The sequence below is a fragment of the Pinus tabuliformis genome, chromosome J, assembly GCF_031772625.1.
Source record: "Pinus tabuliformis cultivar Carrire ecotype Pingquan chromosome J, CPIR1, whole genome shotgun sequence".
Classification (NCBI taxonomy): Eukaryota; Viridiplantae; Streptophyta; class Pinopsida; order Pinales; family Pinaceae; genus Pinus; species Pinus tabuliformis.
Genome location: NC_142295.1, coordinates 412,021,002 through 412,045,040, shown reverse-complemented (window position 1 = coordinate 412,045,040; position 24,039 = coordinate 412,021,002). Strand labels below are relative to the sequence as shown.

At 40.9% G+C, this 24,039-nt stretch overlaps 1 protein-coding gene across 1 annotated transcript in view; it reads right to left on the bottom strand.

Annotated features, from left to right (window-relative positions):
- Positions 1 to 24,039, bottom strand: part of LOC149227581 (putative LRR receptor-like serine/threonine-protein kinase At1g56130) — a 317,042-nt gene that overhangs the window by 110,929 nt on the left and 182,074 nt on the right. The gene's annotated exons all lie outside the window — the stretch shown is intronic.

The following is a 24,039-nucleotide window of genomic DNA, read 5'->3' as shown; positions in this document are numbered from 1 at the left end:
GTGAATCAGTGATCAAAAGCGAGGGGTAGTGAGTACTGGACAGAGAGGCAGAGATAGTAATGAGAGACTAGCACAGAATCAGGGAGAGCGAGAGCAACAGCCAGTTCAGGCCACGCAGAGCCCAGCCGAGACAGCACAGAGGCCAGGGACTGCGTCATCCACGTAGAAGCTGCTGGAGTGACGCAAAGGGTCCTAGGGCTGCATGCAGAGGCTAACGCAAGGGTCCAAGAGGCCAGAAGGTCCAGTGCTGAGCTTCAGTTGTGCCGGAGAGGGTTTCGTGGGACAAGTTTTCTGAATCCCTGTTTCCGAATATAGAGGTATTGCTGCAGTGTATTTTCTCTGTTAAGTGAGCCGATTAGGCACCCAGTTGTACTCAAGGAAATACTGCATAATAATAAACCCTCTGAATAGCTGCACTGGTTTTCCCGCATTGGGTTTTTCCGGGGACATTTGTCCAAAAATAATGGTGTCACTTGTGTGCTTGTTTCCTTTCAACTGATGATCTGTAGATGTTGTGACTGTATTGTGTTTATTTCGGTATTTAAATTTTTTAAATAACTTGTTCAGAATTTACAGGTACAAGAAATAAACCAGTAGATACAGATTAATTTTCTAATAGATAGACTTAGAAAATTCAACACTCTGTAGGTTGAGGTGTTGATCCTACAGCTGCCAACTGATCTCGAACTTCCTGAAGCTTTGATAGGAACAGATCAATGTGTTCCCCTTTCTCCATCTTAGCTGATCTCAGCTTCTCCTCCAAGTACATCTTCTGCTGCTCGGAAGATCCTTGATATAGCATAGCCAAGACATCCCACATCTCTTTGGCTGTCCCTTTGCCAGCAATGTGACATACAACGTGATCCCTCACTCCATCAAGGATCAACCGCTTAGCCTTTGCCATCTCGGCCTTGTACTTTTAGAGTGGATTTGCATCACTGGGTACAACTACCACACTATCGACGTACATCTTGAGATCATGCTCATCCAGAAGGCATGAGATCCTAGCCTTCCAGATCACATAGTTGGATGCTCCATCCAACCAATCTTGATCTCTCAACCCGTTAGATGCCATCTCTGCCAACAAAATGTTGAACTGCCTCCTCTCTCCTCTGCGTTGTCGTTGGGTTGGCCTTCACACTCCGTGCTGAAGTTAGTAGATCTACTCCTCTCTACTGCTGCTCAACAAATGGGAATTCAGACTCCTTCGCTGGAAGTCTTCTGAGGAAGAATTCCCTCAAAATAGTGTCAACTTCTCTCTTCTAACATTTTTCTGCCCCAACAACTGCTGCAGAAAACTATGTCTCACCAAAAACTGCTCTGCGTTGAAGCTTCTGCTGCGTTGCTCCCTCTGCCACTGACAAATCTCGATCTGGAAATCTTACCTCTCTGTCGACTCACTCAGAGAGAGGTCTTCCAGGAAAATCTTGCCCTCCTGGCTTGGATAGCGCAATCCCTCTAGGGATTCAATCTCCTGCCTATGCAACACTTCAATCTCCCTCCTTCTCTTCGGCGCTAGCTCTTCCAGTCTGCTCCCTTGCTTCACCTGTGCTCTGATACCATAATAAAAGTCGAGAATCCACGAATTACTACAACAGCAAATTGATATTACTTCTCCTACTTGTTAATCCATGCAAGTTATTTACTGTGTTCTACTGTAAATATCGAAGTAAATACAACTGCAGCCTTCACAATTTTGAATAATATGCGGAAACGAGAATTTGAGCAAGAAAGAAATAACACACAAGTGACACTGTTATTTTTGGACCAATGTCCCCGAAAAATCCCAATGTGGGAAAATCGCTGCAGCAACTGAGGGTTTGTATTATTAAGCAGTAATTTTTTAATACAATCTTTGGATGCCTTGTTGGCTATCCAATACAGAGAATCTGACTGACAGAGAGATGAGTGAGATATACCTCACACTATCATTGGTGATCCACCACTGATTCAGCCACTGAATGGCTAGCCCCTAGCTTCCTTTGGCAGTTTCTACGCAATCACTACGTTGCTCTGCATCACAGCTTCTGGGGACTGCGTCACTCCTTTGGCTGATCGATTTGCCTCTGGAACTTTGACTTTCTTCCCTCCCGGTCTCACACCCTGGCTTTTGGCTTTAGAACTTGATGCTCCAGCAAATTTCGGATCTCTTCTCAGGCTCTGTGCAGCCTCTGCGTGGCCCCTACGCTGCCTCTTCTGGATCTCTCTCTGCTTTCTCTGCGATGTATCCCCGGATCAGGAAACTCTCCAACCGGAAACTCTCTCTGCCCCTCACTACAAGAAATCACTTCGATCACTTCTCCGACAACTGTTGCGCTGCTCTCTTTAGAAATCGATCTCTTGATCTCTTACTCGATGTATTTTCCACATGCACATCAAGCCTCTTCTTATAATCTTCTCGTTGAGAACCAACAGCCCAAATTAGATTCTAATCAATGGCTCGGATCATTTTGACTTGATCCTCGTCTTCTTCTAGAAGTTTCACCCCTAGTTTAATTAATACCCTTTAATTATTTTAATTTCCTAAGTTTAGACTTAGGCATCCATTAAAAATAATTAATTATTTTAATAAAACCTCTTCGGGTGGAATTTCCCAAAACAATTTCTGGGTATTCTAAAATACATGTGTCCTAGCCTCCCTGCAAATTTTGAGGCTTGGAGCACACACATCTGATGCTACCAGAAATCAACACTAAATCTCTCAAATGCAAGCTTGGGGTCCTGAGCTATGCTGTAATATTCCTAATAAGAAAATACAGGAAATAACAAAGGCTATGAACTAACTACAAACTGCAATCTCAAAAACATACAAGCATAGGAATTAAACACCAGAAATATGAACCAAATCTCTGAGCCATTTTATTAATATGAGAAGAATGGGTACAATAGATGGTAATAGTAGAACCTGGGATTGCTACAAGCAAGCAAGGAAAAACTCAGGTGATAATAATGAATTTCAAACGTTGTAGAAGCTCCTCCCCAATTTCTGCGTTGACCTTATAAATTTTTTGTTGTTGCTGCCAAATAGGAAATGGAAAATCCTTCAGAAGTGCTCAGAAAATTCTGAGAAATTAGCTGGTGCACTTTCTCAATAAGGCCAACAAAACCCAAAAAGTGTTTGGCCCCAAACCAACTCTCTAGGAAACCCACACAGGGGTGCAAATTGTCAGTTGACTACTAAAACACACTGCTGAAAGAAAAATGGATTTCCGGCCTAAATACTGCCTAGATCACGCTGAAAATGTAGCCATAGACTCCTCTTCAAATACCCACAAAAACCCATAAAATATTTGGACTGATTCTGAATGAAAAAAGAGCCCACCAAATAGTGTGAGTGGCCCTCTAGCTAGCTACACACACTGCTGTGAAATAATGCTCTAGAAACTCCCAAATCCTCCTCTGAATTTCCACTAAAATTCCACACAAAATCCCCTCAAAAAACTACCTTCTCCAGCCAATCTCCTCTAGAAATTACTTTCCCTCTTAACCTGCATAAGCTTTCCCTAGTGAGCTCTACGCATTGCCATAATGGAGAAATTTGGCCCACCAAATGGCCAACACTTTTGCCCTGTAAAACACTACCAAAATTCTGGTCTCAAGGTAGGAAATCTCTCTGCAAATCACTAATCTCCCGACTCACTCCAGTTGAAGAAATTTGTGGTCCACAAACTGCCTTTGCACCTAGGAAGTGCGCAAAGCTAGGTGAACACCCACAATAAAGCTCTGTGGAAAAACTAAATTCGACTCCCCAAATTTCCTCACTAGGAAGACACTCGGAGTTCTCCAAAATGAGGGTGCAATTATGCTTGGAACTCCTATGCTAAACAACACTTCTCTTCTTGTGCTAAACAACTCAAAGAGAATATGTAATGTGAAGTGTAATAGTCAAAAGATCCCTCAACAAATGAGTCCCACCTCCCTTTATAATTTCTCCCCATGCTTCTAGACTCCCTTTTTAATTATTATTTTATTGGTGGGGCCCATTATCCACTAAGTGGATTTTTCCTTCATTTTAATAAATTAATAATTTGTCGTCAATCTCCAATAAAATAATACTTGTCACCTTTCTCCAAAATAATATTTTCCCCTTCTAATTAATATTACAAAAATTGGGCAAAAATTTCCAAGCTCACAAAATTGGGGATGTTACAGTCCTCCCCGCCAAAAATTGCTTGTCCCCAAGCAATGCCTAAACCAGTGCCTCCACTATTTGCTAGCCCCAATGGTCATTGCAAACAATACCGGAATCCCAAATGTGCGACTGAGTCATCCTGGTCCCATGCACTATCTTGTCATTAAGGAATCCCAAATGGATCCCAAGCCATCCTTATCAACGTGAAGCACTCCTTGCTCCACCCACTGTCCAACCAAGTATAAGCTCCAGAAGCTCTCCGCATATTGTCCATGAGTAGAGCATCACAATAATCTAAAATCCCGATCAACCCCTCGTGAAGCTACCCTACTGAGTAGTCAATCTCATGCACTTTAGGAGTAGGTTCCCATAGATACAATCCAACACCTGTAGAGATGAATCTTTGCCCGCATGGGCTCTCCCTGCTCTCCTCCTGCTAATCATCCCACCATGTTGGTGAATTCCCCCATGCCAAAGACAAACCACTAAAACCCAATGGAAGATCTAAATGATATTCCCCTATAGGAACCACCACATTCCTAAGGGTAGCTGAACTGCAAAATATTGTGATGCCAGGATCCCATGCCCATTGCAATGTGAAACTGCGCCTGCTGACACCGCAACATCCCTGTCATGACTGACTGCCCAACATGCTCATACTGGAGCCTCCTCTCCTGTAACGCTCGGCCACAATATCTATCATGATTGAAGTTGTGCCCAACCTGCAAGGGAAACTCAGTAGTTCTAGAGTCTACCACTCCATGGCTAGCCTCAATCCTGAGCAACAACCTTCCTCGCAATATGATGAGCAGTATTGCAAAAATCACTATTTTATTGCAATTTTTTGAAAAAAATATAATTTTTTCCTTGAAACGATTAAATTGGTTAATTAAATCAGCGATTTTTTCATTTTGAAACAATCGTGACTTTTTCGAAAAAATCACGAATCTTTCCCAAAAAGTCATAATTTTTGTATTTTTTTAATTTTAATTTTTTTTGTATTTTTTAAAATTTGTCGATTTTTACCGATTTTATCCTGATTTTTTCTTTTTCCAGACCCTCGCCGATTTAATCCCAATCGCGATTATCGCAACATTGATGATGAATATTGTTACCCACTACTTGTGGATAGTATGCATAGGAGAAAAAAAAATTGTGGATGGTCCTCAGCGGGCAGCAAGCAACCCCTTGCAGCCATCAGATAGCTCGATGTGCCACTTTCTCCGCCACCTGAGCCAGCCATGTGGTCCCTCGCCCATCTGTTATGATTGTATGTTTGAAGGTGGGCCTCCCAACCCCAATGGTATGACTTTTCATTGATTGAACTAAGTGGTTTTGTTTACTTTTCATGGATACTTTTGGGCATGGATTGGTAGGGGGATTCAGCGGAAAGAGTGGGCTAGGTCTGTGGGGGGGATTCGGCAGAAAGTGTGGGCTAGGTCTGTGGGGGGGATTCTGCGGAAAGAGTGGGCTAGGTTTGTGCTCTTGTCTCCTTTGCCCAATTTGATGGCTAGCCTTGTATCCTAGTCTCGTGGGATCTCCTTTACTAGCTATTGGCTCTAGGGATGAAACTACATTGAAATCATGATTTTGGGTTGCGTGGTCCCGCTTCCCGATACCATATATATCACCCCCTTCTGCTCATTTTGAACCCATTCATCATTTTTCCCATCCGGGTCCACATGTGTCCACTGGGTCCACACAGGGTTCGCCACCCCTCCCTTTGTCCACACTTTGGGTCGAGCTTGGAACGATGCCCCGGAGGTTGATGCAGATAAAAAGAAAAGAAAAAAGCATAATTTGGCCACTCACAACAGGAAACGTACCGCAAAATGCAAAAGATGGTTGGGCCATACACATTTAGCACGTGGGTAAAAGCCAATCATAAGCTCTACCCCTTACTTATGGAAATCACCCTGGTTCCTATGGGCCCTAGATGAGCCTCCCTCCACATTAAGGAACCCATGATTGTCCCAACCCCTAGTGGGCAATGAAATGCCCCACCTAAAAGGGGGCAATGGCTGCTATATACCACACATCATGCTCTCATCCCCTGGGGCCCCGAGCAGTTATGAAGAAAAATCAATAAAAAGGCAAAAGGCATATGAAGAAGGATGGAAAAAAAAAGGCTGGGGTAGCTTATGTACCATGATTGCTCCCCCCTACACTCATATACCCAGGTGTGGGCTTTCCTTATTATAGTTGTCCCTGTACCATGACACGTGGTCTGGATGATTCCCCTCATCCCCACTCTGTTGCATTACTATATCATTCACCACTTACCACTTGAGGAACGTACTATGGACATGTCACCCCCTTTAAAGGTTGAAACCACCTAATAGGGTCCTTGATTAACCTCCTATTGAGCTTGGAGACATTTGTCCATGCCAAAGCCCACTATGGAAGGGCATGCCACCATGAGGTGCCCCATTGATTTCATGACTTGTAAGCTCTTTTACTTGACTATTTTAATAATTTGTTGTATGGGAAGGCAAGGGGACGAATTGGATCTTATGTAGGATTGTAGGTGGGTCTCCATTTGGGGCTTGGTCTCCCTATACGGGGTCTTAGCCCTCCAGAGGGCCACATTGGCACTTGTAGGGTGAGCATTGAGAGCCATGGGCCTCCACCATAGAAGAGAGTACTTCATGGATCCCCAACACCACTCATTGATTGCTCGTGTTCCACCTTTTGGATGAGGATGATGCACCTGGTTCACCATGCCCAAGCCGGCTCCACACTTCCATCATACACTTGGCAGATGATCCAGGGTCCAAATGAGCACCACAGAGAGCTCATGACATCATCCTAGCCCTTACAGATGGTTTACAGGAATTTTCGATCCACATGGAGACCCATGAGGATGCCCTTGTGCCCCTCACAGCCACATGGGGGCATCACAGGGATTTGCTTGGAAACAAGGGGACAACCCCTTGTCCAACCATTCTCACATAATGGCACATTCTAGACTTCATTAGGCCCCCTCAAAGGCCCAATGACTCATTAGGTTGATCATTATGCCCACTTGAGAGGTTTATCTTTATGTTATTGAGCTATTTGGTGGGCTTGTCACCAAAAGTATTGTTATTATGCACATTATTAGTCCAAATTATGCCATTCAAATCCCTTAGAGGATTGTATAAATAGAAGAGAGGCGTTCTCTCTCATTCATCATCACTTGGATTGGGATTTAGTAGTGTGAAAATCCGATTACCCGAATCACCACTACAACAACTAATTAAGTTCCTTCTATTTGAATTTTGTTAATTACAGAACAAATTATTTATTGTTTCCTACAGTAAACACAAAAACTAATACACTGTAGTGTTAACCAATTAAATTATAAGTGGAAACAAGAAACTGAGCAAGAAATAAATACACAACACATTACACTTCTATTTTTGGACAAATGTCCTTGGAAAAACCCAATGCGGGAGCAGCTGGGGATTTTTTTATTAAGCAGTAGTAATTCTGAGTACAATTCATTGGATGTCCAACTGGCTATCCAATACAGAGAGAAACTGGGCAAAACAAATAGTCAGATCATCTCACCCTGTCACTGGAAGAACCAGCTCTGATCTCGTTGGAAATGAGCCTCTGCATCCCTTTTGCATCAGCCTCTGCGCAGAACTGTGTCAACCCCATGCAGTCTCTGCGTCACCTCAGCTGAGACTCTGTTGCTCGTCCTTCTGATCCTCTGATGGATGGAAAGTTCAGCTCTCGGCCTCCCAGTCTCACACCCCAGCTCTCGGCTTCTGAAACTCGATTTCCTCAGCAGGAATTCGATCTCCCTCTCAAGCTCTGTGCTGCCACAACATAGCTCTACATGGTCCAGTGTCAGCCTCTCTGGACATCGTTCTGCCCTCTCTGCCTTGTACTCTCTGACCTAGGAAAAAATTCCCTCCAGATAATATCCCTACCCCTCGCTGCAAAATATCACTTCGAATTCCTCTTTTGGCAACTGCTGTGCTTCAAAATTTCGATCTTCTGATCTCCACTCGATGTGTTTTCCAAATGCCCATCAAGCCTCCTCTTATAATCTTTATGTTGAGAACCAACGGCCCAGATTAGATTCTAAGCAATGGCTCAAATCATTTTGGCTTGATCCTCGTCTTCTTCTAGAAGTGTCACCCACAGTTAGATTAATACCCTTTAATTATTTTAATTCCCTAAGTTTAGACTTAGGCCTCCTTTAAAATAATTAATTATTTTAATAAAACTGATTCCGGGTGGAATTTCCCAAAACGATTTCAGGGTATTATGGAATACATGTGTCCAAGCCTCCCTGCAAATTTTGAGACTTAGAGCACATCCGATGCTACCTGAAATCAACAAGTAGCTCTTGTGAACTTCACATGCCATTTTTGGAGGACGAATTTTGATGTTGTGGATGAATTTTGATGTTTGGATCTACTTCTCATCTTGGAGATTCATAATTGGCATAATATGATGATTGCATATACTCTTTTGTACATGTAAGTAACCTTTCCTCATGCTTATTCTTGTCATCTACTTTGTCACATGAATGTTGCTGGGATTTTCGCTATACAATTCTGAAATTTACTGTTTTCTTGTACGAAATTGTGGAAATTTTGTTCTTACATAGCGTTGCATCATTGCATGGGCCATGTATGAATGGGTGAATATTCCTAGAGGTTATTTTGTCAAATATATACCTTGATAAGTTATCATTTACTGCATATTGAAGTGTAAATATCTCAAGTAGCTTCTCCCATGCCCTAATGCCATGTGAAGTTGCTCGATGACCTCCTTGATTTGGTGAACCTCTTCCAAACCATAAATTCTCCTAACTCCATCTTCCCCAAAGGATAAGGCACTAGTCCTTCCATAGGTGATCACTTAAAAAAGCATATTTCTCTCACCTCTCCTCTTTCTAGGCCTAACCTCCATAGGTCATCTAGGACACCAATTATCTCACGTTATAGCCATCAAAAGACTTTGATCTCTTTCCCATTACTGCACTAGGGTTTCCTGTAGAGGCCCTCCAAATTTCATGAAATTTTGACTGTGGGATATTTAAATATTGCAAGCCCTAGCCCAAGGATCGTCTCTTGCCCTAAATTTCCCTTGGCTAGTAACCTCATTGGGATCATTGCACTTTATTTCAAGAATATTTGTCCATTGACCCTCTTCTCATCCACAATTAGGTCAAGCCCCTCCTTGAGTGATCAATTCCACTTCCTTGACCTAATTCTGGGTTCACTTGGTCTCATGTGGTTCCACAACCTAACAACTCCAATTCCACAAAGATCATACAAAGGCCAATTCTCCATAAGGATTTCTAGACTTAGGAATCATCTTTACAAGATATATTCCCAAACCCTAGCCTCAAGAATCCTTTTAGCCCTTCCTAGAGATCCTATCACCTTGCTTCCCAAGCAAGAAAGCCATACAATTGAGTCTCTCTTGTGAATAGGCCTTAGGAATCACTCCTTATCCCCTTATTGACCTATTCATCTAGTGATTCCCCTTTACACTGGGTCTCCTCCCATCGGTGAAAGTTCGTAAAGAGTAGGGAGCCTTAGCTGAGGTGACAATGGGATATCGCTCCATTGTTGCCCTTGACCTAATAGTTTCCCTCTAGGATCCCCTTCTAGGACCCCTGCTAGTTTGAGCAGTTCCCCATGTGTAAATCGAAGAATGAGATAAATCACCTGCTATCATGGTCGTACTTGTGAAAAAATGGTGACCCAATTCCCTACTGCAACAACTGATTAAATTTCTCCTACTTGTTAATTTCTGAATCAAGTTATTTACAGTGTTACATAGTAAACATCGAAATAAAATCTATTGCAGCCTTCACAACATAAAATAATGTGGAAACAAAATACTGTAGAGGAGAGAAATAAACACACACACAAATACACCATTGTTTTTGGACAAACGTCCCCGAAAAAACCCAATATGGGAAAACTAGTGCAGTAGCTGAGGGTTTTAATTATTATGCAATAGTTTCTGAGTACAAGTATTTAGATGCCAAATTGGCAATCTGATACAGAGAATAAACTAGCAAAGAGGTAGTGAGAAATATTCTCACACTATCATTGGTGATCCGAATCTAATCCAGGCTCTGGATGGCTAGCCCCACGCTGCCTTTGCGTAGTCACAGCCTCTAGGGACTGCATCACCCTTCTTGCTGATTGTTTTGCTGACTGGAACTCGACTCTCTGGCTCTCCAGTCTCACACCCCGGCTTTCGGCACTAGATCTCGACTGCTCCCAGCAAAATTATGGACTCCCTCTTAAGCACTGTGTGGCACTGCGCTACCTCTCTGAACCTCTCGTTGCCTTCTCTGGCTTGCACTCTCTGGAACTAGAAAAATCCCCTCCGGTCTACTATCCCTGCCCCTCACTGCAAGAAGATCATTCGATCTCTCTCCGACAACTCAGCACTGCTACTCTTGAGAAATTCGATCTCTAGATCTCACTATTTCGATGTGTTCTCCAAGTGCCTATCAAGATCCTTCTTATAATCTCTCGTTGGAGCACCAACGGCCAAGATTAAAACATAATCAAGGGCTAATATTAACTGGGAGTTGATCCTCGTCTTTATCTAGAAGATTCACACCAGATTTAATTAATACCCTTTAATTAATCACATTTCCTAAGTTTAGACTTAGGAATACATTAAAAATGATTAATTATTTTAATTAAATCATCTCTTGGTGGAATTTTCCAAAATGATTTCTAGGTCTTGGAGAATGTACGTGTCTTAGCCTCCCTGCAAAATCTCGAGGCTAGAGCACATCTGATGCTACATAAATAAACACTCCCTCTTAGCAAGGAATGTGCTCTAGTGCTGCAACCCACTGAAGCATCACTCTATCTCTACACCATCTCCTATTGCGTAGCTGATGTATGGCTCTGCTGCCCATCAACTACTGCACAACTCTGATTGTTGCATCTGTGCTGCTGCTAGCCCTACTGAACTGCTGCCAACACTGCAACCTTCTCCAACTGCTGCTGCTAGAACTGCAATGGAAAAGCATCCAAAACACTGAAGCAACTGTGGTCAGTATGATGCATCTGTCACCTGAGTCCTGACTGCTGCTAGACTCTGCTCTGTCACTGAAGCCTCTGCGTTGCTACTGACTCTAATCTCTGCCAACTGCACTATTTCCATTGATCCATCCTACTACTATATGTCTTGGGCTCCCGTAGCAAGGTATTGATTCATGAGGTGGACCTCCTCAAGAATCCTGCCCATCCTGTAGCTCTCTGGGGCTACAACTCCAAATCACTCCACCTCACCCCTGGGGTAACTCAGTGATCATGGCAAACTCTTCCTCCAATCTCGAGGACACCCTGTCGATCTCAATGGATGCAGCCTGCTGATCCTGCTTCTCCTCCTTGTCCTTCTTTCTGAGAGGACATTGAGTGTTGTAGTGGCCAAGCTCACCACACCTGAAGAACTTGATCTTGGAAATGTCATCAAATTATAGGCTTACCTAGGTTGTTACATAGACTCAAGGTTTACTAAGATCATTTACAATATATAACTTGCAGAATGGGAGGACCATGACACATGGAATGTTGATATGTGATCCGATCCTTGAAAAAGTTGGTAATTCCGCTTCCCCAAAACTTTGACTATTTGAGTGCAACATTTGGCTACATATGGGGACACGTTGCTTCCAAGAAGTAACGTGAGAATCCCAGAATTTTGCATCCAAGGAAACAAAATTCCATCAAATAGATATCCATTCAACGTCGAAATCATCATGCATATATAGAAAATACCACTGGAATAGAAAATCTATTCTAACAAACTGAAATATAAAATACATAATATAAATGCGTGAAATAAATTATCAAATGACATGAAATAAAAATGGAATAGGGTTAGAGATACTATACAAAACAATGCCCATGGCATCATATGCCCTCAACATAGTGCATACTGAGCATCTATCGACTTTTCGGCAAGTCTGTGGGTTGCTTCTCGGATGTGCCACGTTGAATTCTGGCAATGCTAGGACTCTATCTTATCCGAATATCGAGTTGATCTCGAGCATCGGATGCATCAAACTTCCTCCTTCTTCTCTTTTACCTTTTACGCTTTCTCTCAGTAGGATGCGATGTTGATGTTGACGCAATCAACATGCAACTTCCTATTTGATTCGGATAACGTTCATTTGGAAAATTTGGAATGCCACTAATTTTTGTGACCTGTTCTTCCTTATTTTCGTGACCCTGTTCTGTCAAAGTCGTTGGATCAGTGTTGCAATCATCGATCTGATTTACTTTAATTTCCTTCCTTCTTGGATCATCCTCGTTTAACCATTTCTCAATGGAATCAATGACTTCTTCATAATAAGATGAAGGCTGTTTGGGCGGGATGGGAGGTTCATGTACTGGATCCTTCGGTCTTGGCTGGAGTTATGACTTTTCCAACATTTGTAGCTTACTTTGAAGAGTAACTTGTTCAATTCTTATGGCATTTATTTCGTCAGCATGTATGGATTCCATAATTTTCATTTGTTGTATGTGATTAGCCTCCATGGTCTTAATCACGCTTTACAACCTATCCTCAATGGCTTTCATTTGATTGGAATGTTTATCCTTAATAGCACTGATTTCCTTGGCATGATTTTCCTCCATGGTGATCAAATGGTCTTGCATGGTGGTCATCTGATTAGAATGATTAGTTTCCATGATTTTCAGCTCGTCAGTATGCTTTTCTTCTCTAGCTAATAACCTATTCTGAAGAGATATTTGATTAGCTTCCATGTCCTTTATCATTCTATTATGATCTTCTTGAATAGAAGTCATTTCTGTAAGATTTGCTTTTATGGAACTTAGCTCCTCAACATGTTCCTCTTCTATGGTATCCACCATGTTTTGAAAGTTGATCCTTTGATTATATTGAGCAACTTCCATTATCTGTAACCTGTTTTCCATGGAAGTCATTTCTCTGGCATGATCTGCTATTAATTTTGCTTGACTAGACTGCATGTCTTTGATCATCTGAGTTAATTCCTCAACAAGATGCTTATTATTTTCTTTTCTATCGTCAAAATGATTAATTTGGCTACTAGTTCCTGCCCTTCCACTATCGAGGACTCTTAGTACTATGGCACAAGTGGATTTATCATGACAGTGATTACAGTGTCTACAATATGGTGCTTCTTGATCACTAACATGGTGTAATTGATTCTCTTGTATCTTCTTTATGAGATTCTGCATATCAGCAAATTGATTATTCCTCTTAACTTGCATACTTTTAACGATCTCTATAAATTCTTTAACCTCGTCTTCTTCTTATGGAGGGTCATGAGGATAACCTTGAGTGTTAGTACAATGAAAAGGGATGGACAATTCATCCATGATGACTTGCTTAAGGGGAACGGGAAGCTAATGGATGTCAGAGAGAGAGATCCTCGTTCAAGAAAATCAAGAGATCCACAAACGAGCCTCTAGCAAAAATTCTTGCAAAACATGAAAGAAGAGGAGTCGTCACTTGAACATGAATCTGTCTCCAAAATCCAGAAGGCAAAAAACCAAAAAGTTAGTCAGGGAAAAGCAGGTGGATATCAAGGAAGGCTTCCTGTCTGAGAAAAATGAATGCTTACTAGAATGTAATTTGTTTAACCGAGCTCTGAGAGCAGGGTTAAGCAAGCTACCAAGATTCTTTCTAATGTAAGCCTTTGTGAATGGATGGAACAGTGGAGTCGCCACCCAAACAAGAAACTAACCCAAATGTCCAGGTGCTAAAGTGCAAATAGAGAAGTGAATAAGGCGATAAGGAGATTAGTGAATGCAGTGTCAAGAAGATAAAAATGGATCAGAGGATTACGAAGATTAATGAGAATGTCGTCAACACCAAGGTCCAATAAATTGATCCCCGACAATGGCGCCAAAAATGTTGTGGCATTTGCGGGACAAATGAAGGATGAAATATCACAAGATGATAGAATGTCGTAAACCTAGGCAACGAGCAAACTCGTTCTCGGCAACGGCGCCAAAAAAATGTTGTCGCCCAGATTGTACAGACACCGCGACAACGCTCAGGATGGGGGTTGTCACTCTGATCCTCGCCCACTCCATTCTAGCTATCTCCCAACAACAGGCTATGGGGGTTAGTTCCTATGGAATGAAGTGAAGGAAAGCAAGTTTAGAATCAACTTACTTGGGAGACACGGATGAGTGGCATAAGCAAGATTATTGATTAAGTTAGATTTTTTATTATGAGACCAGTGCCTTAATGGAGTCACAAATTATTGCTTCTTATGAATTGGAACCAAATGACTAGATGGACACCCGCTGCTTGAATGATTAACAAACCTATATGATATGCAAATCCTAGGACGTATATGAGATGTAGTGATCTTGGTAAATTTTAGTTAAATGCCTAGTCTAAGTGTAACCTTCCTTTAACTATTTTGAAGTTGGTCTCCGAGGTAGGTTGTGCGAAGAAGGCTAACAGGAAATAGGCTAGAGCCGTATTAACGATACCTTCTGTTAGGCTTCTATCACTCGATGCCTCCAACTCTGCAGAGACTGTAGCTCTGACAACTGCAAGGTCACTGTGTTAACCACCGAAGAGTTGTCGAGGCCCCTCAAGCTAGATAAGAAGGGTTGCACTATGTCTCTATCAACCTAGCTTATGGTAGCAGGTAAATTATTAATGCAAATCTAGATCTAATATGCTTATGCAATATATTATGAGTGAGATTTATCTTGAGTTAAGATTTTCTTAAGTTGTTTAAGTACTTAATTAGAATCCTTTTAAGAGTACTTAACAATAATGAATTTGCAATCTTAGACAAGATCAAATGCTTAGAGATACAAGTGTAAATTTCAACAATATTCCACAAGATACCAAGTAACCCAAGATGCCAAATGCTTAAAATAGTCAATCAAGATGTCGATCACAGATTTATGACAGTTTATACCAGCAATACTACTTTAGAAAAATCAGATCTTATCAATACTGTAATAGCAGTGCATAAACTACTTCAACTGATGAAACTTACCCAACACACTGAAATTGTAATGACTAGCAAATGTAATTCAGCTTGTTTAGATCACTTTAAGATGATGTATTAAGTAAAATTTCAGATCTGATTTCTTGATTTACAGCAGTAAGTAAAAACAAATCCTCAAGATAAAACTACCAAAAATAGAAGGCATATATCCCCAAAAATAGCAAAATGCACCAGAACTTGAAATTTTCAATTTTAGGGCTTTTAGAGTGTTTGACTCTACAATTTTCAGAACTGATATGTTTATTACAGCAGTGAGTTAACCACAAATCAACAAACTAATCAAGCCAAAAATAGATGCCCAATATTTCCAAAAATATAAAAATTTCCCGGAAATTGAGAATTTCGGTTTTTGGCCTTATTAAGTATTTGAATCAAAAATATCAAAACTGTAGAAATTTTAGTTATGTAGAAAAATCCAGCAAGTTTAAATGTTAGATCTAGGCCAAAACTCAAATACCTAAGAGGCCAAAAATTGTGAAAATGAAAATTTTGCAATTTTAAATGACTTTGACCATTTAGTTTGTGATTTTAAGACCTAATTATCAGTAATTTGTTTGCTGTAATAAAACTACAAAAAACAAGGGTTTAGAGGTCAAACCCTAGGCCCAAGGCCTTGAAGATCCCACCGTTGAAAATCATTGAAACTTTGGGATTACTTTTTCGCTTGAAAAATAAGAATTTTGAGACCTTAATCCTGCAAAACTGCCAAGTATTTAGTTTTAAAACTTCAGCTTAGGGATTCAGGTCAATTTTCGGGCAAAAGAGGCCAAGAATTAGAGAACAAGGCTAAAGGAGGAAAATTTGCGGGAATAAATGGGCTAGGATGATAGATCGGGGCACAAGGATGAAGAATATGGCTTTAAAGGGCCAACGTTATGCCTAATGAGGCTAGTGTTTGGGAAAAAGAGGGTATGGAGGCCTAGAGCAAGGCAAATCCAGGCCTAGAAGTTCTGAAAAGGTTGAAACCCTTACTCAAAAAAATTCATACTTCAGCTCCTTTGATTTTTCCAAAAATTCTTCGTGGGAAACCTGCAAAAATTTCCAAGAGACTAGATATTACCCTCAAGGGCCTAAATCTAGCTCTTCTCCCACTTGGTTTCTCGATCTAACCTGCAAAAATGAAAATAGAGACACCCAAACCCCAATATATACAAAATAAAACTAAAACCCCAACCCAAATTAAAAATTTATTTACAAATTTAAATTTACAAAATATACATGGGTTTTCAAATTTTATTTGAGAAAACAATTTTTATGATATTTTTTCCTTGAAAGAATGGTTAAAATGCTTCATAAAAATTAATGCTCGCTATAGCCCAAGAAAAGATTCAATCCACCATATAAAAACTAGAGATCCAAGCAAAGTAACCCTTGCACACAGTTTGTGAACTTGGAGACCGCATAGGAAGCCCGTAGTCAATACATACCACAGATCAGCGACAAGAACACCTCAAGTTGCACCCAAAAGTCTTTTATTATAGTAGAAAAATAGTTCCCAGCGGGACAATAGTTTACAAAATGCTTCAACAACGATTCTAGCCAGAGATCAAGATGACTAGAGACTCAACTCACTCTCTAATTTATAGATAAATCCTCCAAATGGAAAAATAACGGCTAGTTTCTTTGATCATTGTCAAAATAATTTTGGCCGTTGATAAACACTTCAAGATCTTTTAATCTTGACCCTTGATTTTTTATTTTTGAGGAATTTTCGAATTTATCATTTAATTCCATTTTAATTAGCTCAAAATTAATTATTTTGAGCTAATTTCCTCAAAAAATTGACTTTGACTTAACCATCAAGGTCCAAGGGTCCAAATTTTCTTGAAAAATACAATATTCCCTTGGTGGAGGACCTTTAAAAATTGACTCTTTTAAGACCCACGAATTTTTCCATTTGAAGAATTTATTTTCCTAAGACAATTTAAATTGACTCTAATTAATTAATTTTTTGGCTTAGGATTTAATTTTATTTTGCCAGAAAAATTAATTAATTTACACATGAAAAGATTAATTATTTTTCCAACCCTCTAATACATATAATTATTCACTTACAAGATTCAAAGAGAGAATACACATTCATCTTAGACCCTCAAGACACACAACCCATCTGCGACACAATATGATCTAGTAAACCAAGTGATTTGTAATAAAATAATTTAGCCAATTAGTTTAAATTATTTCCAAACCACTTTTACATCAAACTCGACTAAAACACTAGGACTCACCTAATAATTCGCCAATAAATTTCACCCTAGCTTTGGTGGTTTAAGATGGAGGGAAAAAACTCTTCTAATTAGTTGTGTCAAAAAACACAAGTAATTAGGGAGGTTAAAAAACCTCCTAGGAAGGAATTCGTCATCAAATTATAGGCTTACCTAGGTTGTTACATGGTTACATGGACTCATGGTTTACTAAGATCATTTACAATATATAACTTGCAAAATGGGATGACCATGACACATGGACTGCTGATATGTGATCCGATCCTTTAAAAAAGTTGGTACTTCCGCTTCCCCGAAACTTTGACAATTTGAGTGCAACAGGTGGCACTTGTGGTCCACCGAAGAAGAGGGTGAGATTTCCCCTTGGAAAACTTTGGTGCTAAACAACACTTGTGACTCAGCTGAACAACTTGAGCAACAAGTGAAAAATATCAAATGATTAAAAGTGTTGAATGATGTTTCCTTCCTCTTATTTATAATTGTTGCTCTCTTCCTTCACGTGGGCCCCTTCACCAAGAAATTTGAGCTCCCTCCTTAGCCATTCAAATTTCTCCATCAAGGGGGTGCGTATTTCATCATGGGGTGGTCCCCACATCCCACTATGTAATTAATCTTCCCTTTGTCTAATGTTTGGGGCCTCCACTACCAAACAACATTAAATTAATTAATGTCCACCTGCTTTTCCTAGGTTTGTATCCAAAATTTTCCCCATCCATAATTTACAAAAATTGCAAAAGGCACTTAGCATATTTTTATTGGAAGGGATATTACATCATCAATACCTCGAGATCCCATTGCACAAAAGAAATCATCTATGTGATAATTAGGATTTTTATTGGGAACTCCTTTGAAATTAGGTAATTATTCACGATGTCTCTCAGGAAATTCATCAGGGGTACCATAAAAATCATCGGAGATTATAGGTTCAAATGAAATAAGTTATGGGTCCTCCATCTTTCTTTTTGGTATTGGATTTAAACATTAATGGGAGTGGCCAGGGTGAATTCAAAGTGTCTAAAGAGATGCTTGCTTCACCCTACAAGCATTGACTTTAAATTTCAATAAATAACTAGGGCCTCGTTCTTCCAATGGAGTTGCCTAAATATGATATGTCAATATTGTCGTATGAGGAACAAGACACACATCTCGTGTCCACGACAATGGCGCCAAAAATATTGCTGCACAAACTAGCAGGCCTAGTTTGTAGGCTAAAGCTGGAAGGCACAACAACAATTTGGGATAAAGGCCCATTGTCACCACAGCCTCTGTCCCCTTCTTTTCTCAGATTTTCACCAATGGGAGGAGTCCCAATAACCCTCACTTTTGATAATGTGTGTATACTAGGGTTTGAAGTGAGGCAAGGATAGCTCATTCAATGGAAAGGCTCAATTGAGGTGTGAGCTTTGGGAGAAGCTAGAATGGCTTTCCACACAAAACCCCTTGAGAGAGAGAGACTATACTAGACCTAGGGTTGAGGTATGAGACCGGATAGGAGTTCATCCAAGGTCAATATAGTCAAGTGAAAAGGCTTTGAATGATATGCTACTTAAATTACAAAACTTCAAGGAATCCCCAAGTTGAAGCATCTTCAAGGGTTCCCACTTGGTACGATGGCTAGGGCATCAATTATCTTGAGATTCAATCGTGAGAATTGCCTCAAATTTGGAGGGCTAGGGAAAATACCAGCATAGAAGCCTATTCAATTTCTTTTGCAAGAGCTCACTCCAAATGAATTTCATACCAAGCCCTAGAGAGGCTACCTATCCTTAAAGGGACAAAGAACAAGGAGGGAAGATAAGGTGAGGATAAATGATTTTTCAATGAGGATATGATCACCAAGGATCCTAAACCCATTGCCTTATCAATTGGGAGAAATGGAGTCAAGAATTACTTTGATTCAAGAAATTTGCTCTATCAAGGAGACCCATGCAGCTTCGCTAGCCCTAAAGGAGGCAGCTACACAGCTACAACAGATATTTATACTTTGTTGACAATGATTGATGGAGCTTGAAGGTTGCAATATGCAAAATAAACCTCTAGGAACATTCATTCATAATTGTCTATGAGTAATGCACGCAATACATCTAATATTCCAGTGTTCTCATAAGTTCACATTAAATTAGGGTACATTCAAGATCCGGACATAATATTCCATATATTAGACATGTAACAATGTAAAATATAGCATCAAAAGGCACTTACAAGACAATGAGAATATATCCATCCATCAACATTGCAAAGAGAAGCTCCAAAACAAGATAGCAAATTTTTCCATACATCAAAATGCATCCAAACATCCAATTTTGTCCAACAATTGCAAGTCCGAATTCTTTTCACAAGAAAGATCGAAATCCAAGTGATGATAAAAAATACAAATGAGGCCTCTTCTATTTATATGAGGCTCCTCAAGTTCGATTTTGTCTAATTTAGCCTAATTAAGCCCCTAATAATATTTTAATGTGCAAAATACATGCCTTTGGTGACAAGCCCACCAAATAGCTACTAAAGTGAATGATAAGCCATCCCAAGAGGGCCGAAATAGTGAAAAATGGAGTAAGAAGGATCGTTGGAAGGCCAAGATGAGTCCTCTAAGTGCCATGATGAAGAGGAGGGCTCCATAAATGATGATCAAGGGGGTGGCCCTTTGATTTCCAAGCAAAACATCATGTGGTGCTCCCAAGTGGCTGTGGGGCACAATCAATGGTCTCATGCATCTCTAGTGGCTCAATAATAATTTGATACTCCATCAGTGAGGGATATAAGATGATACATTTCCTCCCGTGTCCCTCCGTATGAGACAAAACCTCATTTGGGCTCTGGATCAGCTGCCAATTGTGTTGGGTGCAAATCTGTGGTCGGCTGGGCAACGTGGTCCAAGAGCATCATCATCTTTGTATGACTGGGGAACGAACAAGCAATGTGTGGTGCTGAAGAAGCCCATGATATAGTAATGGAAGCTCTGCAATGGTGGAGGCCCATTTCTCTCAACGCTCACCCTCCAAGTGCCATTATGACCCTCTAGAAGGCTTGGACCCCGTATAGGGAGACCAAGTCCAAGATGAAGACCCACCTACAATCCTGTATAAGATCCAATGCATCTCCTCACCTTCCAGTACAATTAATCATTAGTGCAATTGAGTAAATAGGGTTGCTAATCAAGGGAAGAATTGGACACTTCATAGTGGCATACCCTTCCAAATGGGCTTCAAAATGTACAGGTGTTTCCTTTCTCAATAAGAGAGGTTAATAAAGGACCCTATTAAGTGGTTTCAACCTATAAGGGAGTGATAGGTCCATGGTACATCCATCAAATGGTAGGTGTCATGTGAAATGGTGATAGAATGGAGTGGGGCAATAGGGAAGGCTCAAAGCCACATGCCATGGCACAAGGGATGTAAGAATGAGGGAAGCCTACAACTTGGGTATATGAATGTAGGAGGGAGAAATCATGGTGCATGAGTTACCATGGCCTTTTTCTTCCACCCTTCTTCATATGCCTTTTTCCTTTTATTGATTTTTCTCCATTTTACCGCTCGGGGCTCCAGGGAATGAGAGTATGATGCATATAATGAAGCAGTGATTACCCCCTTAAGGTTGGGTAGTTCATTGCCCACCAGGGGTTTGGACAATCATGGGTTCCTTAATGATTCAAGGGGAACTCTTAGGGGCCCTAGTAACCAAGGTGATGGCCATAGTGATAAAGGGGTAGAGCTCATGTTTGGCTTTTGCCCACGTGCTAAATTTTTATGTCCCAACCATATTTTGCATTTTATGGTACATTTCCTATTGTAAGTGGCCAAATTATGCTTTTATCTTTCTTTTTAGCTACATCAACCTCCGAGGCATCGTTCCAGGCCGACCCAAAGTGTGGACAAGCGGAGGAGGAAGCCAACACCTTGTGGACCCAATGGACAAATGTGGACCCAGATGGGGAAAATGTGAAAAGGGCTAGTAATGAGAGAAGGGTACTCAAATATATTGTGTCGGGAAGTGGGACCACACAACCAAAATTAGGGTTTCCCATGTAGTGCCACTCCTAAATCTAGTAGCCAATACAGGAGATCACATGGGACTAAGATACAAGATTAACCCCCAGGTTGAGACAAGGGAATAGGAGTACAGTTCAAGCCCATTCTTTCCGCCGAATCCCCTACTAATCCATGTCCAAATGTGCTTAAGAAAAGCAATCATAAGCATCCAATTGCATAATGAAAAGTCATACCTTCGGGGTTGGAAGGCCCACCTTCAAACATACGATCATAACAGATAGACGAGGGCACATAATGGTTGGCTCGCGTGGTGGAGAATGGTGGCACATCGAGCTATTTGGTGGCTGCAAGGGGTTGCTGGCTACCAGCCGAAGACAAATCTAGGAGAAATTTTCTCCTACAGGTGTCTCCCACTGGTGGTGGGTAACAGTTCCCACAGCCATATCCAAAGTTCACAGCTCCCAATCTCCACTAATTGCTACATAGTACAGAAACTGTTGGAACCCATACATGCCTCTCCTCTGATCCCTGTATGCAATCAGTAGATGGACACCATGTATCAATAATCAACCTAGTACATGCTAAACCACCCTGTTTCTGCCATATCACACAACGAACCTTTCTATCTCATCTCCTGATGATGCACACAAATTCTACCTAGAGCCTAAAGAGGTCTACCATCCACTATGCCTCATGCTCATGCAACGCCTCGAAATGTCATACCAAAGGTTTTTCATGCAGTTTCCTCATGATCATCTCCCCAAGTGTGTACTTAGGGGAGGTACATATGCTACATCTGCAGTAGACTAGGCCATCCCTAAGCCAACACCGACCAACTCGTGCACTGAACATACGCCTCAATTGGAAGGCCTCTCTCTTGTCCATGATGCTCTGTGTCTCATCCAATTGTCTTAGGTGAGCCTCCTCCATCATGTTGGTCATGATGAAAGCATCAAGGGGTGACAACCAAATCCTTTGTGGAAGTAAACAACACTAGAAAGTGTTAGGCATGTGAATCCCCAAGGGTATGATTGAGAGCCCATATGGATATACAAGGGTAATCATGTGAATCTCCCTCTCTCCATCTCTAATCTATTGATATCTCGATCATAGACATGATGCTCCCAGACGTTGATCCATCCCCTCACCAATTCTGGGTAAACTTGGGTGGCATAACTCCTCACATGCTAATGGGGATGTCATTGTTGTGATGATCCTCAGTGGGTCCTATGCCCAATACATCAATGGAAAAGTATCGTCTCCATACAATTCCCTGCCAGGTGGCATACCAATGCCATCACATACAAATGTCTCATGCCATAGCACGTTGATCATCTCGCAATCCCATACACGAACAATGTGCCAGGACATCTCTTGCATTATGCTCATTCAGTTGTCAAACCAACTGGACACTAATGTTGACTGAAACTCCATGAAGAAATGTATGTACTTAGTCACTGGTTCAACCATTCCGCCATAGTCATCATGCACCTCTGGAATACAATGGAAAGCCCCACCTGGATCCCAATGCCAACTTGGGCTTCCAATATCCACTCCACTCATGTCAACTGAACCTAGATCCCAGATGGATATACCCTTGTCTGAAATATGCCTATCTCCATATCCCATGGATGCATAATCAGAACCCTCTAGAACATATGTCTCTACAAGTGCCTATTCATCTGGGTGCTCCTCGTGCTAAAATATCACAAGAGGTTCCTCTATCAAATCATGAGTGTCCCTAACATCCTCTTGTGTGATGGTTGCCATACTTAATTAACGGTCTGCAATGGGGGATGAAGAATGTCCACAACTCAACCCCATACAAAGCTACTCAACTTGCAACTCTGATTCTTGAAGGGCCATTTGAGTGCTCTTCAAGGACTCCTAAGTAGTCTCAAGCTCATACGTAAGCCTATCAAATTCCTCTTCTTTCCTTTCTAGTGCATCACGATATATCTCAATAAGCATGAATAGCTTATCTCTATTGAAACTAAGGTGAAGGTAGTTATATTTCATCTCTACCAATGCCTCTTTAAATGTCTGAAAATCTGCTAGTGAAGGCTCTCTTCCCAAACTGTCACGTATCACTACATTTCTCCAGCAATAATTTTCCACTAATGTCTATGCGTTATCATAATGCCTTGTGGATGCCATAATCTAGTCGACGCTTACCCTCAATTGGTTTTCCAAATTATGGGCACAAGTAAGCGTATGAGCAACATCTTCTTCATAAATAAATCATCTGATGGGTCTGAGTTCACACCACTGACTACCCGTGTATTATCATCTCTGCACACCTCTTGGGAATCATCATCAACTGTCGTAGCCTCATGATTTTCCTCAACAATCTCGTTAAATGACAACAGGCATTCTACATCATTATTTGATTCTCCTTCATCTCAAACCTTTGAACCAACCTGCTAGAGTGAATCCGGGATAGCTTCATCTTCAATGCGTATGACTTCTCCCAATTCATCCTAGGAGGTTTGATCATAGTCCTCACTTCCAATCCAAATGTTTATCCTACACTCATAGCATTATCATTGGGATTTTGATTAGCCCTTGTGCTCCTTTTACCTTCATCATCTGCAGATCTACAATTTTTTTTCTTCCCTTTTTAGCCCTTGATGATGCCCATGCATTGAATGGTTCTACCAATCTTGTGAAATTCTACTTATATTC